General features: G+C 44.0%; 1 long non-coding RNA gene across 6 annotated transcripts in view; it reads left to right on the top strand.

Moving 5' to 3' along the window:
* LOC142303440 (uncharacterized) overlaps positions 1–14,426 on the top strand; it is a 157,081-nt gene that overhangs the window by 14,854 nt on the left and 127,801 nt on the right. For 2 of the 6 annotated variants that reach the window (XR_012753017.1, XR_012753016.1), the window contains exon 6: positions 3,056–3,193. The exons of 3 other annotated variants lie outside the window; for them this stretch is intronic. This is a non-coding gene — a long non-coding RNA (uncharacterized LOC142303440). Of the gene's footprint in view, positions 1–3,055; positions 3,194–5,112; positions 5,158–14,426 lie in introns of those variants that run through there. One more of the 6 variants, XR_012753018.1, reaches the window with a different exon arrangement.

Raw genomic sequence — 14,426 nt, 5'->3', positions numbered from 1 at the left:
CACAGGCAAAATAACAAGCGAGTGAAAACCATAAGCAGAGGTACAAAGACCAACTTATCTGAGAGAAGTTCTGGTAGACACAGAGAAAAGGGCTAGTTTCAGAATGTCCTTAGCACACAGGAGATACATTGAGCACCGGCAAGGAACAGGAGGAAACTACTCAGTTAAATAGGTTCATTCTGAATGGCCTGATTGCCAATCCTCCTCAGCTGTCTGTTTCCCATTCAGCAAGTCAACTGCACTACCAGCAATGACTACAAGAGGGAGCCCCAAACTGGAATCTAATTCAAATGTATTCCCAACACAGACCATTGGTAAAGTCAGTTCGAGTACACGCCTCCCTGGTGTACTTTGGCAACCATAATGCTCCCGGAAGGTACAGCATGATGCTCCTGGAATGTATGGCATAACAAACGGCACCATCGGAGCTAGTGATGGTGCTGCAGTGTCAGCAACGGGGGCAGCTTAACAACATGTCCTTGTTTCCAGTAAGTCTTTGGCAGTGGGGCTCTCTTTTGCGCTCTTTCTGGGCTCCACCCACGCTTTCGCGCTCTTTTTGGGTTCTCCCCACGATGGCACATCCTTTCTTTTCCCACTCCTGATGGTTAATGGCGGGTGTCGGTTCTCAATAAATGTGTGACACATTCCATGAATGTACAGACCTTTAGGCACGCAGTACCCGTTGTAAAGAGCACGCGACCCTGCTTGCAGCGCCAAAATATAGCTCCCCACGGGACCTGCAGGGCTACTCGTCACTGGGTCAGTGGTATTTGGGGTTGCTGTGAATGGCCTGACCTGGCTCCGTGGCCCCGTCGGCTACATACTGTAGAGGGTGCAAGGTGTCGGGTAATAGGGGATGGGGGTTTGTTTTGCATTGCCACCCATGGTATGTGGCCAGAAACTAGTTGCCGCTGCGAGATGTTGCTCTCCTCCATGGCTAATAGTAACGCAGCTCAAATAGTCCACTCCCCACAGGTGGAGCGAGTCCCAGAGAGGACGGTGGTGATAGCGCTGAAGCGCGGGGCGGCGGTAAGGAAAGGGCTGACACAGCGGTTGTGGTTTAAGGTCTTTTACTCACTGTCCGAAGGTCACCCAAGGAGTGGAGTGCTGCTCACTGCCATGATGGGCCTCAGCCAATCCCGGATAATTCAGGGGCCACCACCAGTGTTGTGGAGCGTGTGAGACCTTTCCTCCTTGCGCTTTGTAGTGTGGATCCCCGTGGCATGAAGCTACTTGGGGATCCCAGTGTTCTTGGCTTTAGTTCCCGTCCCATTCACAGGCAGCAAACAATTATGGGCCCGACCGTGGTCCTGATGCTTGTCTCTCTATGCTTCTGTGCCCCGGGATCTTTGTGATGGGCAATAGGATGTGAAACCCCTCTTCCCTGCAGATTCCGGTGGCATAACATGGAGTATACACCACCATAGGGCTCTGCACCCTGCCTTGCCCCGGACCCGGAGGCTGTTGGGGCTCACCCTCTGGCTACCGTGTTGCTCCATTGTTTCACTGGCTCCACCGGTCGTCTCCTACTCCTTCCAACCTGGCTGGTTCTAGCTCGGGAAGCTCTGAAGCATGCTCCCAAGCAACCGTGTTGTTCGTGTCCCAGGCTATTCTCCGGTAAAAATGTGCTCTCTCACTCCCTTCTGCTGCTCCACCTTCCTGATGACTTACCAGTGCTGGGTAAAAACCCATTGCTATGTTGATCACCTTCTAGTCTTGTTTCAGTGGAAAACATGTTGTGTAACTGCTGACTCATTTCCTGGTTGTGTTTTGTAAGCATGAACCCCAGCGGTTAACCCTTTGACAACTGAAGCCTCAGGGGTGCCACACATACACACAGAAAAAGACACATACACAGAAAGAGACCCACATACAGAGATACACACCCAGAAAGAGACACACAATGAAAGACACATACACAGAAAGAGACACACACAAAAAGAGACACACACTGAAACTGTTTGGATGTTTCAGGTAATAGATTACCTAAAGCAACCAATCACAGGTCTGCTTCTATTTTGTTAGAGGTCAAGGAGCTCTGATTAGTTGCCATAGGCAACAAACGACATTGTTAGTATAGCCCAGCTTATGTGTGAGTTAATATGATTTCGGTGGTGACATTTAGCCAACACTGTTGTAGAGGCTGATGTGAGTCACATGATCTTACCTGTATACTAATTGTGTGGGGTTTTATATACGGTCAATTACAGACAATAATGCCCCGTACGAAAATACATTTATTGGACAATTGTCGTCAGACGCTAAGAAAGAAGCTAACGCATTTTATTTTGTTATGGTTAAGAATAGTTACTATCCTGGGCAATGCTGGGTAATAAATTTAGTTGAAAATAAAAGGTGGTTTTTCAACGCATTTCAAAGTAAGCATAACTTCCTCTTAATATATGTTTTTATGTAGTACTTATTGACTTGTGTGTGTGTGTGTGTGTGTGTATGTATGTGCATGTATATATATACATACATGTATATATACTGTATGCTTGTATATGTATGTGCATTCCATTTTCACATGTTTATGTATACTTTTTTATATTTCAGTACAATTCATGGACATTTTTTTTAAAAACATCCTTATTCTTGTTCAATTTCACTCTTCTCTTAATTATACGTATATTGGTGATTCCTTAATTTTTCACTTGTGGCACCAGCTCATTACAGCAACACAGGTTCCGGTCCAGCTTCTATCTCATTTTTACTCTTACTTATTTTTCACTATATTTTTCCATTTTGCACTCTAATTTTTCTATTTTTAGATTTTCTTTTTTTCTTTGATATCTTCCCTATTTGCAATAAAGATTATGGTGTATGTACCATGTTTTTTATCCATTCAAGCATCAGCCATGGCGGTAGTAATCTTTTGAACTTTTGCTGTCACATCATGTGCCTGTTTAGCTTGTGTTTTGTAAAGTGTTTGTTGTATATATATTACGAGTTTGTCATTGCTTTGTATTTTGGTGACCTTTCCTGAAGAAATTAAGTTTACTTCGAAACGTATTGTATAAACCACGTTTTGTTTTCAATTCTGATTTTATATTAGACTCCTTCACCGATAGCAGAGCAGGATTACCAATTTTTATTCCTGTCTTCCCCTGGATTCTGTACCAAAGCTCTTGTGGCTTGGGGTCCGTGCAGCAGCTGTGATATACACTGATTGTGGGTCACACTACCCGACCAGGTGAGTGGTTTTGCCTTTTTTAGCCTTCTGGAATACTTGGATAAGATCCTATTGCGCTTTTTATCCACAGTTTTTCATCTCGATGTACGGTGGCCTGTCAGACCCAGCCTGCAGCAGGGTCTGACAGACGATCTACAGCCTGACACTGCTTCATGGAAATGCATTATACCAGTCATCAGACTAAGAAATTTAAAGTATAGGGACTTAGTAAAAAAAGTAAAAAAAAGTTTAAAAAAATGCAAAATGTAGAAAAATAATACACCAAAAAATAAATGTTTTTATATAAAACAAAAATAAACAAAGTACACGTATTTGATGTCACCACATCAGGCCCAACCTGATGAATAAAATTGTCACACGATTTAACCCCTTCAGTAAACAGATTAAAAAAAATGTGGCAAAAAATGCTTTTTCATCATATTGCAGAAAAAAAAGTAGAATAAAACGCAATCAAAAAGTTGAACATAAATAAAACTGGTATTACTAAAAACTAAATCTTGTCCCACAAAAAACAAGTTGCCGCGCATCTCTATCAGTGAAAAAAAAGACGGTTATAGCTCTGAGAATACAGCAATGGAAAAAAAATGTATTTTGTCTAAAAAATTATTTTTATTGTGTAAAGCAGCAAAACATAAAACATTATATAAATGTGGTATCTCTGTAATCATGCTGACCCAAAGAATAAATCTGTGTTGTTACTTTTACCAAATAGTGAACAGCATAAAAAAGTCACAAAAAAAATTCCTGAATTGCTGTTTCATGTTAATTCTACCTACCAAAAATGAGAATAAAAACGATTCAAAAATGTTATGTGCCCGAAAATGGTACCAATATAATCATCCTGCAAGAAACAAGATCTCACATGGCTCTCCAAACAACATGGTGTCTGCTATCTAGTCCAAACAATTTTGAGCTCTAAAATTCAAATGGCGCTCCTTCCCTTCCAAGCCCTGCCGTGCGTCGAAATAGTAGATTTCCTCCACATATGGGGTATCAACGTACTCAGGAAAAATTACACAACAAATTATACAGTACATTTTCTCCTACTACCCTTGTAAAAATTCAAAATTTGAAGCTAAAGTAACATTTTTGTGAGGAAAAAAGTAAAATTATCATTTTTTCCTTCCACATTACTTCAGTTCCTGTGAAATCCCTTAAAGGTTAACTAAGTTCTTGGATGTAGTTTTGAGCACATTGAGGGGTGCAGTTTTTAGAATGAAGTCACTTTTGGGTATTATCAGTCACCTAGATCTCCCAAGGTCACGTCAAATGTAATGTGGTCCCTAATAAATGGGCTTGTAAATGTTGTTGGAAAAATTAGAAATTGCTGATAAACTTTTAACTCTTCTAACCTAAAGTGGGCTTTACACGCTACGATATCATTAATGTTATGTCGTCGGGATCAAGTTGTTAGTCACGCACCACCGGCGTCATTAACGATATCGCAGCGTGTGACACTGACCAGCAATCTTAAGCGACCTCAAAAATGGTGAAAATCATTCACCATGGAGAGGTCGTCCCAAACTCAAAAATCGGTAAGGGTTGTTTATCCAGGTGGTTCATCACTCATGCGATAGCACACATCGCTATGTGTGACACCGCAGGAGCGAGGAACGTCTCCTTACCTGCCGCCGGCCGCAATGCGGAAGGAAGGAGGTGGGCGGGATGTTATGTCCTGCTCATCTCCGCCCCTCCGCTTTGATTGGCCGGCCGCTTAGTGACGTTGCGGTGACGTCGCTGTGATGCCGAACGTCCCTCCCCCTTGAAGATGAGAAAGCTCTCCTTCGGTGATGATGGGAAGGAAAGTTATGGGGTAATAGTATGTTGCTGTTGTATATAGGTGTTGTGGTAGCTCAGCAGTAAAGTCTTGCTTTGTTAGATCAATCTTATTTTAAATTGTGCATTCAATTCTTCTGCAGAGGAGAGGCATGTCAGAGGAGGCAGTGGAAGGGGTTAAGCAAAGGTGAGAGCTGACTTGAATGTGAAAATTTCATTTTTGATTGTGGTGAAGTAATTTTGCTAGTGTGTTCATTTCCAGAATCGCTCCACCACACTGGAAATTTGTTTGGTCAATCTTATTTTTGAAATCTGCTGCAAAGTCTTCTGCAGAGATAATAGAGGTTGAAAGGGGCAGTGGTGGGTGGAGGAGGGAGTTTAAAGTATTGAATAACTGTTTGGGGTTGTGGAATAAAGAATATATGAGGGTTGTAAAATAATCCCATTTAGGACAAGCTGCTTGTTTGAATTGGGTGAAGTCATCTTGTGAGTGGGTTCTCTTCCACTTGGCAACTCTGGACGCTTGCTGAAGCTTTTTAGTGGGATTGTTTTACCAGGGTTGTTTATTGATTTGCTACACTCTGCCATGAACAAGAGGGGTAACCAAGTCAATAGTTGATGTGGGTGGGTGTTGTAGAAAATGGTTGCACTGCCTGTGTCATGGAGTGAAGATATGGAGGACAGCAGTAGAATAACGTTATATGCACATGTCTAAGTGTGCAATGGTTCTGATTGTGGTGGGTGCAAGTTGTTGTAAATTGAGGGCAGGTGAGAAGGAGAAGGATGATAAAGTGACTAGATGGTAATCAAATACGTGGAGCCGTGAGGGTGTGAAGTTAGATAGGAAGCATAGGTGGGGGGAAAAAAGGTCTAATGTATGTACATCTGTGTAGGTGACTATGGAGGACAACTCAGTAAAATGAAAGGATGACAAGAGTAACAGGAGTTTCAGTAGGGATGTTGAAGTCACCCATGATGGTGGGAACATTAGCAGAGAGAAAGTATAGAAGTCTGATGGAGAGGTGGTTCGTAAAAGCAGTTGACGGCCACTTGGAAATTGGAAGGAGAGTAGATACAGACAGGTTGCACTTCAAAAGAAGGGAGCATAAGGGAGGATTGAAGGTGCAGTTTTTAGAGAAAAATGCCAGTGCGAAATGTGTGGATAAAATGGAGGCCTTCATAACACACTGAGACTGAGGGTGTCAGTCATACATCAGTGAGGCCCAGGAAGTATTGATAGCTAGAGGTAAAGTGGTTGTGAATGAAGTGGAGCTTGTTGCAGATGGAACAGGTATTTCAGAGCCTTCCAGTGAGAGTAAAGGCCCAGTTACACTAAACAACATCGCTAGCAACATCGCTGCTAACGAACAACTTTTGTGACGTAACAGCGATGTTGCTAGCGATGTTGCTTAGTGTGACATCCAGCAACAACCCGGCCCCTGCTGTGAGGTCGTTGGTTGTTGCTGAATGTCCTGGGCCATTTTTTAGTTGTTGCTCTCCCGCTGTGAAGCACACATCACTGTGTGTGACAGCGACAGAGCAACAACTAAATGTGCAGGCAGCAGGAGCCGGCTTCTGCAGACTCTGGTAACCACAGTAAACATCGGGTAACCAAGAAGCCCTTACCTTGGTTACCCGATATTTACCTTCGTTACCAGCGTCCGCCGTTCTCACGCTGTCAGTGCCGGCTCCTGCTCTGTGCACATGTAGCTGCAGTGCACATTGGGTAATTAACCCCATGTGTACTGTAGCTAGGAGAGCATGGAGCCAGCGCTAAGCAGTGTGCGTGGCTCCCTGCTCTCTGCACATGTAGCTGCAGTACACATCGGGTAATTAACCCCATGTGTACTGTAGCTAGGAGAGCAGGGAGCCAGCGCTAAGCGGTGTGCGCTGGTAACCAAGGTAAATATCGGGTTGGTTACCCGATATTTACCTTAGTTACCAAGCACAGCATCGCTTCCACGCGGCGCTGCTGGCTGGGGGCTGGTCACTGGTTGCTGGTGAGCTCACCAGCAACTTGTGTAGCCACGCTCCAACGATCCCTGCCAGGTCAGGTTGCTGGTGGGATCGCTGGAGCGTCGCAGTGTGACATCTCACCAGCAACCTCCTAGCAACTTACCAGCGATCCCTATCAGGTTGGATCGTTGTTGGGATCGCTGGTAAGTTGTTTAGTGTGACTGGGCCTTAAGCTGTGAAGTAGGGGTCATGAGAATGGATTTTATGTTGGAGATATTGTGGTAGTTTCTAGTAGGTAGGGAGTGATAGGAGGGAGAATTAATAGTGGGTATAAGCTGTGGGGGTCCAGGATGGGGAGATATATCACCAGCAGTGAGGAGAAGTAAACAGAGGGAGAGGATATGGGAGAAAGTTGCAGGCTTGTTTTGTGTCTCAGTAGAAGGGATGTGAGGATTAGGAGGAGGTCTTCAAATTAGGTGAGGTGAAGAAGTAAGAAAGAAGATGAGATTATTTGTTTGGATAGTGCTGGGGTTTGGTGATAGTAAAGACCCAGTCACACACAATGACTTACCAGCGATCCCGAAAACGATGCGACCTGATAGAGATCGTAGGTAAGTCGCTGGGAGGTCGCAGGTGAGATGTCACACAGTCAGATCTTACCAGCGATGCAGGAACAATACAGGATGCAGTAGCGACCTGTATAACGATCTCAGCAGTCACTGTGACCCTGTCACACAGTGTCAAACACAGCGATGTGTCCTGCCCAGCAGGACATTACCTTTGAAGAAAATGGCCTGGACCATTCTGCAATGACAAGCGATCTTACAGCAGGGGCCTGATCGCTGGTAGGTGTCACACATAACAAGATCGCTAACGGGATCGCTACTGCGTCACGGAAACCGTGACTCAGCTGCGATCTCACTAGCGATCTCGTTATGTGTGATGGTACCTAATAGGATAGTGGAGCAAAAACTCTAACTGTACATGTTGAAAGAGTACATGTGAGAAAATGCAGAGATAAGTTCAGTCAATATACTGTTGTAGCTCTTCTGGTCACATCTGGATCATTTATGGTATATTTCTAATGTGCACTTCAAAAGCTGCACTTTATGAAGCTGCATGTAAAGATTGGAAAAATGAATAATGATCTAAAAATTTAACTATTTGTTTATTAAATGCAACCAGCATTGCCTTAAACCATTTATCTTTTATTAATCTGGCATTTTAATATAATTGCTGGTGGATGTGGACCCACTGTGCCACTGGCCGGTCTTACGCTTCAGGGGCGTGACTAAGCAACTACCTGTTATTCACTACAGGCGCATATGGTGAGGATAGGCTGGCAGCAGATAGTCATCAGATACTACTCACAGGGCAGTCCCCGGACTTGCAACAAATAACCTAAAGGTCAAGGCAGGAGAAACAGAGTGAACAGGCTGAGGCATAGTCAAAAAGTCTGAGGTCAGGCAGGTAGCACAGGGTAAGAATATGAAATTCAGGTCAGGAGCAGGGAAATAAGACAAAACTGAGAGGACAAGCCTGGTCAAAAACTGGAAAGACAATACAAGTGAAGAGCTAGATGGAACATTAGAGACTAGGTGTAACTAATAACCAAGTTCAGGCACCATACGGAGTGAAAGGCTCCCTGATATATCCTTTGCTGGCAGGACATAGGACAGGTAAGCTTAACCCTACAGGACAAAGTAGAGGTAGATTCCTGCAGAATCTGGTGAGCATCTCTATAGCCAAGAGGAGACAGCAGGAGAGTGCAACAGGACTTGCATTGCTGGAAGCAGGGATCTACATTTGTAGATCTGTGGCTAAGCTTGGTGAATAGGCTGGTGCTTTGAACGCATGTGGGTTACCACTGTCACATTTAGTAACCTTTTAACTACTATAGTATATTCTTAAAGACAACTACTTAACCATACAACTAGTAAGATTCACTCGGCTAAGGGTACCGTCACACTTAAGCGACGCTCCAGTGATCCCATCAGCAATCTGACCTAGCAGGGATCGCTGGAGCGTCGATACATGGTCGCTGGTGAGCTGTCAATCAGGCAGATCTCCATAGTGATCAGAGATCAGCCACCAGCCACCAGTGACCAGTGTAACGAAGCTGTGTTTGGTAACCATGGTACACATCAGGTTACTAAGCAAAGCGCTTTGCTTGGATACCTGATATGTACCTTGGTTGCCAGCGTCCGCAGCTGCCAGAAGCCGTATCCCTGTTCCCTGCACATTCAGATCGTTATCTCCCGCTGTCAAACAAAGCGATGTGTGCTTCACAGCGGGAGAGCAAGGAGCAAAAAGTAAACCAGATCAGTGTTTAAGGATCAGTGATTTCACAGCAGGGGCCAGGTCTCTGCTTAGTGTCACACACAGCGAGGTCTCTGAAGAGGTCACTGGTACATCATAAAACCTGTGACTCAGCAGCGATCTCGCTAGCGATCTCGCTATGTGAGAAGTACCCCTAAGTGATAATCTCTTCCAGTTTTCCTGTCTGCAATCTGTTTCAATTTCTACACCTGATAAGGAGAGATCTGTATACACTTGGCAGATGTGTACTGAGAACAAACGTATAGCGGAAAATAAGAAACATATATTGCTGAGATAAGAAGGCAAACCAAAGTTCCATCAAACTCTGCATGTTTTACATTAAAATCAAACAAGCTAATCATTTGAAATCAATGGTAACATTTCAAAGCCAGAATTCTCAAGAGAAGTTACACTTTCTGACCAATTTTGTTAGATGTGTATATATATATATATATATATATATATATATATATATATATATATATATATATATATATATATATATATTATATATATATATATTGAAATAGTCCAAAAATGTATAATTTTATAATAATTTCACAATAAAATGTAAAGATAAAAGGAAATTTAATACGAAAATAAATGATCTTGAAACATTTACTAGAAAGTCCATAAACTTACGAAACAAGAGGGGCACTCACAAATGTGTGGAGGAAATTCTTCTTTATTGTTTCATATCATAAGTTTCAGTGTGGGTGTGCAGGGAGGAACGGGCATGGAGCAGACGACGGTCATTTTGCGCTCTGTAGCACTTCAATGGGTCCTTGGAGCGCTACAAGAAAGCTAAATGGTCGTCGTCTGCTCCATGCCCGCTCCATGCCCGCTCCTCCCTGCACACCCACACTGAAACTTATGATATGAAACAATAAAGAAGAATTTCCTTCACGCCTTGGTGAGTTCCCCTCTTGTTTCGTATGTTTATGGACATTGAATGAAAGTTTAGATCTTCCAGAGGGCAGCACCACTGCCCTGTGGGATCACCACCAGTTTTCTAAGGCTCCACAGATCTAAAATGGCATATAGTAGTGTGTGGTGGGATCCTTTTTCTTCCGCTTTATATACACAGTTACTAGGAAGTAAACTAAATTTTTTATATCTTTTTATGTCCATTATTTTACTACATTTATTATGAAGTGATGTACATTTACAGTATCAAACACAGAATATTTGTTATAGTGAACTATTACACCTAAACTTCAATACAGAATAGAATACCTTAAAAAGCCTTGAGTTGATTAAAGATGGAAGTAATGTTAAGGAAGAAATGAACAGTTTACAGATATTTCATAATGTAATTACATTTATTAAAATATTTTGTATTTCCTGATACATTTCTTTGTGGGGGGGGGGGTTTAAAGCTTTTTGCTTGTGGCCAATAAATGGAAACACATATTGTTTACTTTTCAAGAATTATTATTATTATTATTTATTATTGCGCCATTTATTCCATGGCGCTTTACAAGTGAAAGAGGGTATACATACAACAATCATTAACAGTACAAAACACACTGGTATAGGAGGAGAGAGGACCCTGCCCGCGAGGGCTCACAGTCTACAGGGAATGGGTGATGGTACAATAGGTGAGGACAGATCTGTTTGCGCAGTGGTGTACTGGACTGAGGGCTATTGTACGCTGTAGGCTTGTTGGAAGAGGTGGGTCTTGAGGTTCCTCTTGAAGCTTTCCACAGTAGGGGAGAGTCTGATATGCTGAGTAGAGATGAGCCAACCGGTCCCGGTTCGGCTCGAGGTCGGTTCGCCGAACGGAGGTCCCGTTCGAGTTCGGCTCGTCGAACGTTCGACGAACCGAACTCGAGCCAATAGGCTATAATGGGAGGCAATCACAAACACAGAAAAATGCATTATAAATGTACACAAACAGTTAAACATTGCCATAACACTTACCGGTCCTCGCGATCCCTTCTGCACTCTGTCTCCTGCCGCTATTCCATCCGATGATCGCTGAATCCTCCCGGTGACGGCACTGCCAGCAGAGATGCAGGACCTATCGTGACGTCAAAATAGCCATGTGACCAGTCACGTGGCTATTATCTCATTGGCTACAGACTGGTCACATGACTATGACGCGTCATGTAGGACCTGCGAGTGCATCTCTCCGGTACACGGTGCACATATGTGTATCGCCGTGTACCGGCGACATGCTCTAGCACACGGTCGACTCCCCGTTCCGTTAGGGACCGGCTGACACAGCCGGTCATTAACGGAGATCACCGTTGCCATAGCAACGCAGTTAGCGGTGACGTCACCGCTAACCGCGGCTCCGAGAGCACCGTTGCTATGGTAACGCGTCTGTCAGCGTTACCGCTGTTACCGCTGACAGCCAGCACTAATCACTCACGGAGTGAAGGCTGCACGCTGCTTCCCGATTGTAGTGAGGATTGTACTGAGGATGAGGTTCCCCAGCCCCAAGTGATGAGCTGGTGCACATCATCCTCACTATAATCGTCACTACTACTACACTAGTGAGGATTGTAGTGAGGATTGTACTGAGGATGAGGTTCCCCAGCCCCAAGTGATGAGCTGGTGCACATCATCCTCACTATAATCGTCACTACTACTACACTAGTGAGGATTGTAGTGAGGATTGTACTGAGGATGAGGTTCCCCAGCCCCAAGTGATGAGCTGATGCACATCATCCTCACTACAATCATCACTACTACTACACTAGAAAGAAAGAAGACAGAAGAGCTAGATCGTGGAGGGCTGACAGGGGGTAATAAAGATGGAGTCTCTAATGTGTCTGTGTACTTATTTCTATTAAAGTATTTTTTCTCTGTGTGGTGTTTTTTTTTAACCCTTTATTGGAGATTCTTAATGGCCGGGTCAAACGTGCCTGACATTAATAATCTCTTGCTTAATACTGGCTAGTAAAACAAAGCCAGTATTAACTCATGATTACCCAACAAGCCACCCGGCTCCAGGGCTGTTGGAAGAGTTGGATACAGCGCCAGATGATGGCGCTTCTATGAGAGCGCCATTTTCTGGGACGGCTGCGGACTGAAATCCGCAGCAGAGGCGCCCAGAAACCTCGGGCTAACCTGTGCTGCGGATTCCAATCCCCAGCTGCCTAGTTGTACCCGGCTGGACACAAAAATGGGGCGAAGCCCACGTCATTTGTTTTTTAATTATTTCATGAAATAAGTGAAATAATTAAAAAAAAAACGGGCTTCCCTATATTTTTGGTTCCCAGCCGGGTACAAATAGGCAACTGGGGGTTGGAGGCAGCCCGTGGCTGCCTGCTGTACCTGGCTAGCATACAAAAATATGGCGAAGCCCACATCATTTTTTTGGTGGGCAAAAAAATTCTGCATACAGTCCTGGATGGAGTATGCTGAGCCTTGTAGTTCTGCAGCTGCTGTCTGCTCTTCTCCATACAGACAGACAGCAGCTGCAGAACTACAAGGCTCAGCATACTCCATCCAGGACTGTATGCAGAAGTTTTTTGCCCCCTGAAAAAATTATGTGGGCTTCGCCATATTTTTGTATGCTAGCCAGGTACAGCAGGCAGGTACGGCTGCCCCCAACCCCCAGTTGCCTATTTTTACCCGGCTGGGAACCAAAAATAAAGGGAAGCCCTTTTTTTTATTATTTCATGAATTTCATGAAATAATTAGAAAACAAATGACGTAGGCTTCGCCCCATTTTTGTGTCCAGCCAGGTACAACTAGGCAGCTGGGGATTGGAATCCGCAGCACAGGTTGGCCTGAGCTTTCTGGGCCCCACTGCTGCGAATTGCAGTCTGCAGCCGCCTCAGAAAATGGCATTTTCATAGAAGCGCCATCTTCTGGCGCTGTATCCAACTCTTCCAGCACCTGCCTGCTATACCTGGCTAGCATACAAAAATATGGCGAAGCTCACGTCCTTTTTTTGTAGTTTTTTGGCAAAAAAAATAAAAAATGCTTCCCTGGATTTTCCATTGCCAGTGAAGGTAACACCAAGCAGTGGGGGTTAGCAGCCAGTAGCTGCTTGGATTACCCTTAGCTAGCAATACAAAAAATCCAGCGGGAGCCCATATATATTTTTTTTAATTATTTATTTAAATAACTAAAAACAAAATGGGCTTCCCTGTATTTTGATTGCTGGACATCACAGTGCTGTAAAAATAAATCTTTAAAAAAATGACGTAGCGCTCCACGGTATTTTTGATTCTCAGCGCAGATAAAGCAGACAGCTATGGGTTGCCACCCCCATCTGCCTGCCGTTACCTTGGTTGGCAATCAAAATACAGGGAAGCCCATTAATTTTTTCTATTTAAAAAATAGTTAAAAAAAAAAATGACGTTGGGTCCCCCCATTTTTGATAGCCAGCTAGGGTAAAGCAGACGGCTGTAGCCTGAAAACCACAGCTGGCAGCTTTACCGTGGTTGGGGATCCAATGTGGAGGTCCCCTCAGGCTCTTTTTTATAATTATTTTATAAATATTAATAATTACACAATAAAAGTAGGGTCCCCCCCAAATTGGATCACCAGCCAAGGTAAAGCGGACAGCTGTGGTCTGGTATTCTCAGGGTGGGAAGCTCCATAGTTATTGGGCCTTCACAGCCTAAAAATAGCAGGCCGCAGGCACCCCAGACGTGGCGCATCCACTAGATGCGCCAATCCTGGCGCTTCACCCCAGCTCATCCCGTGCCCTGGTGCAGTGGCAAACAGGGTAATAAATCGGGTTGATACTAGCTGTAAAGTAATCTGAGATCAAGCCCAGCAGTTTGTGATGTCATGGCGTCTATTAGATACCCAACATCATAAACTGTCAGTACTAACAAAAAAAAAAAAAAAAAAATCGACAAAAGAAATGTATTTGAAAAAACAGTCCCCAAAACATTTCCTCTTTCACCAATTTATTGTAAGAAAAAAAATAAAGGGGTCCCACGACGACTCTGGACCGTCTAGAATATGGGGGGGAGACACTCAGGGAACGTATCTCCCATTTTCTAGGAGTGCGGACCCTTCATGTGAGGAGTGTGGATGCAATGAATCTGCACTCACTCTTCTCGGGTCCACAGCAGCAGAGTCCATGTCATAATGGTTGCTACCAAAGCTGCAATGCCCTGCTCATGAGGTAAGGGCATGCCTAATCAGGAGAACTACTGTAGAGGAAGATCTGCTCACTGGTATATAGGTGCTCAGAGGTAATAATAGATAA

Source organism: Anomaloglossus baeobatrachus, chromosome 4, assembly GCF_048569485.1.
Source record: "Anomaloglossus baeobatrachus isolate aAnoBae1 chromosome 4, aAnoBae1.hap1, whole genome shotgun sequence".
Taxonomy (NCBI): domain Eukaryota; kingdom Metazoa; phylum Chordata; class Amphibia; order Anura; family Aromobatidae; genus Anomaloglossus; species Anomaloglossus baeobatrachus.
The sequence above is the reverse complement of the archived record's forward strand: the minus strand, read 5'-3'. Positions and strand labels throughout refer to the sequence as shown.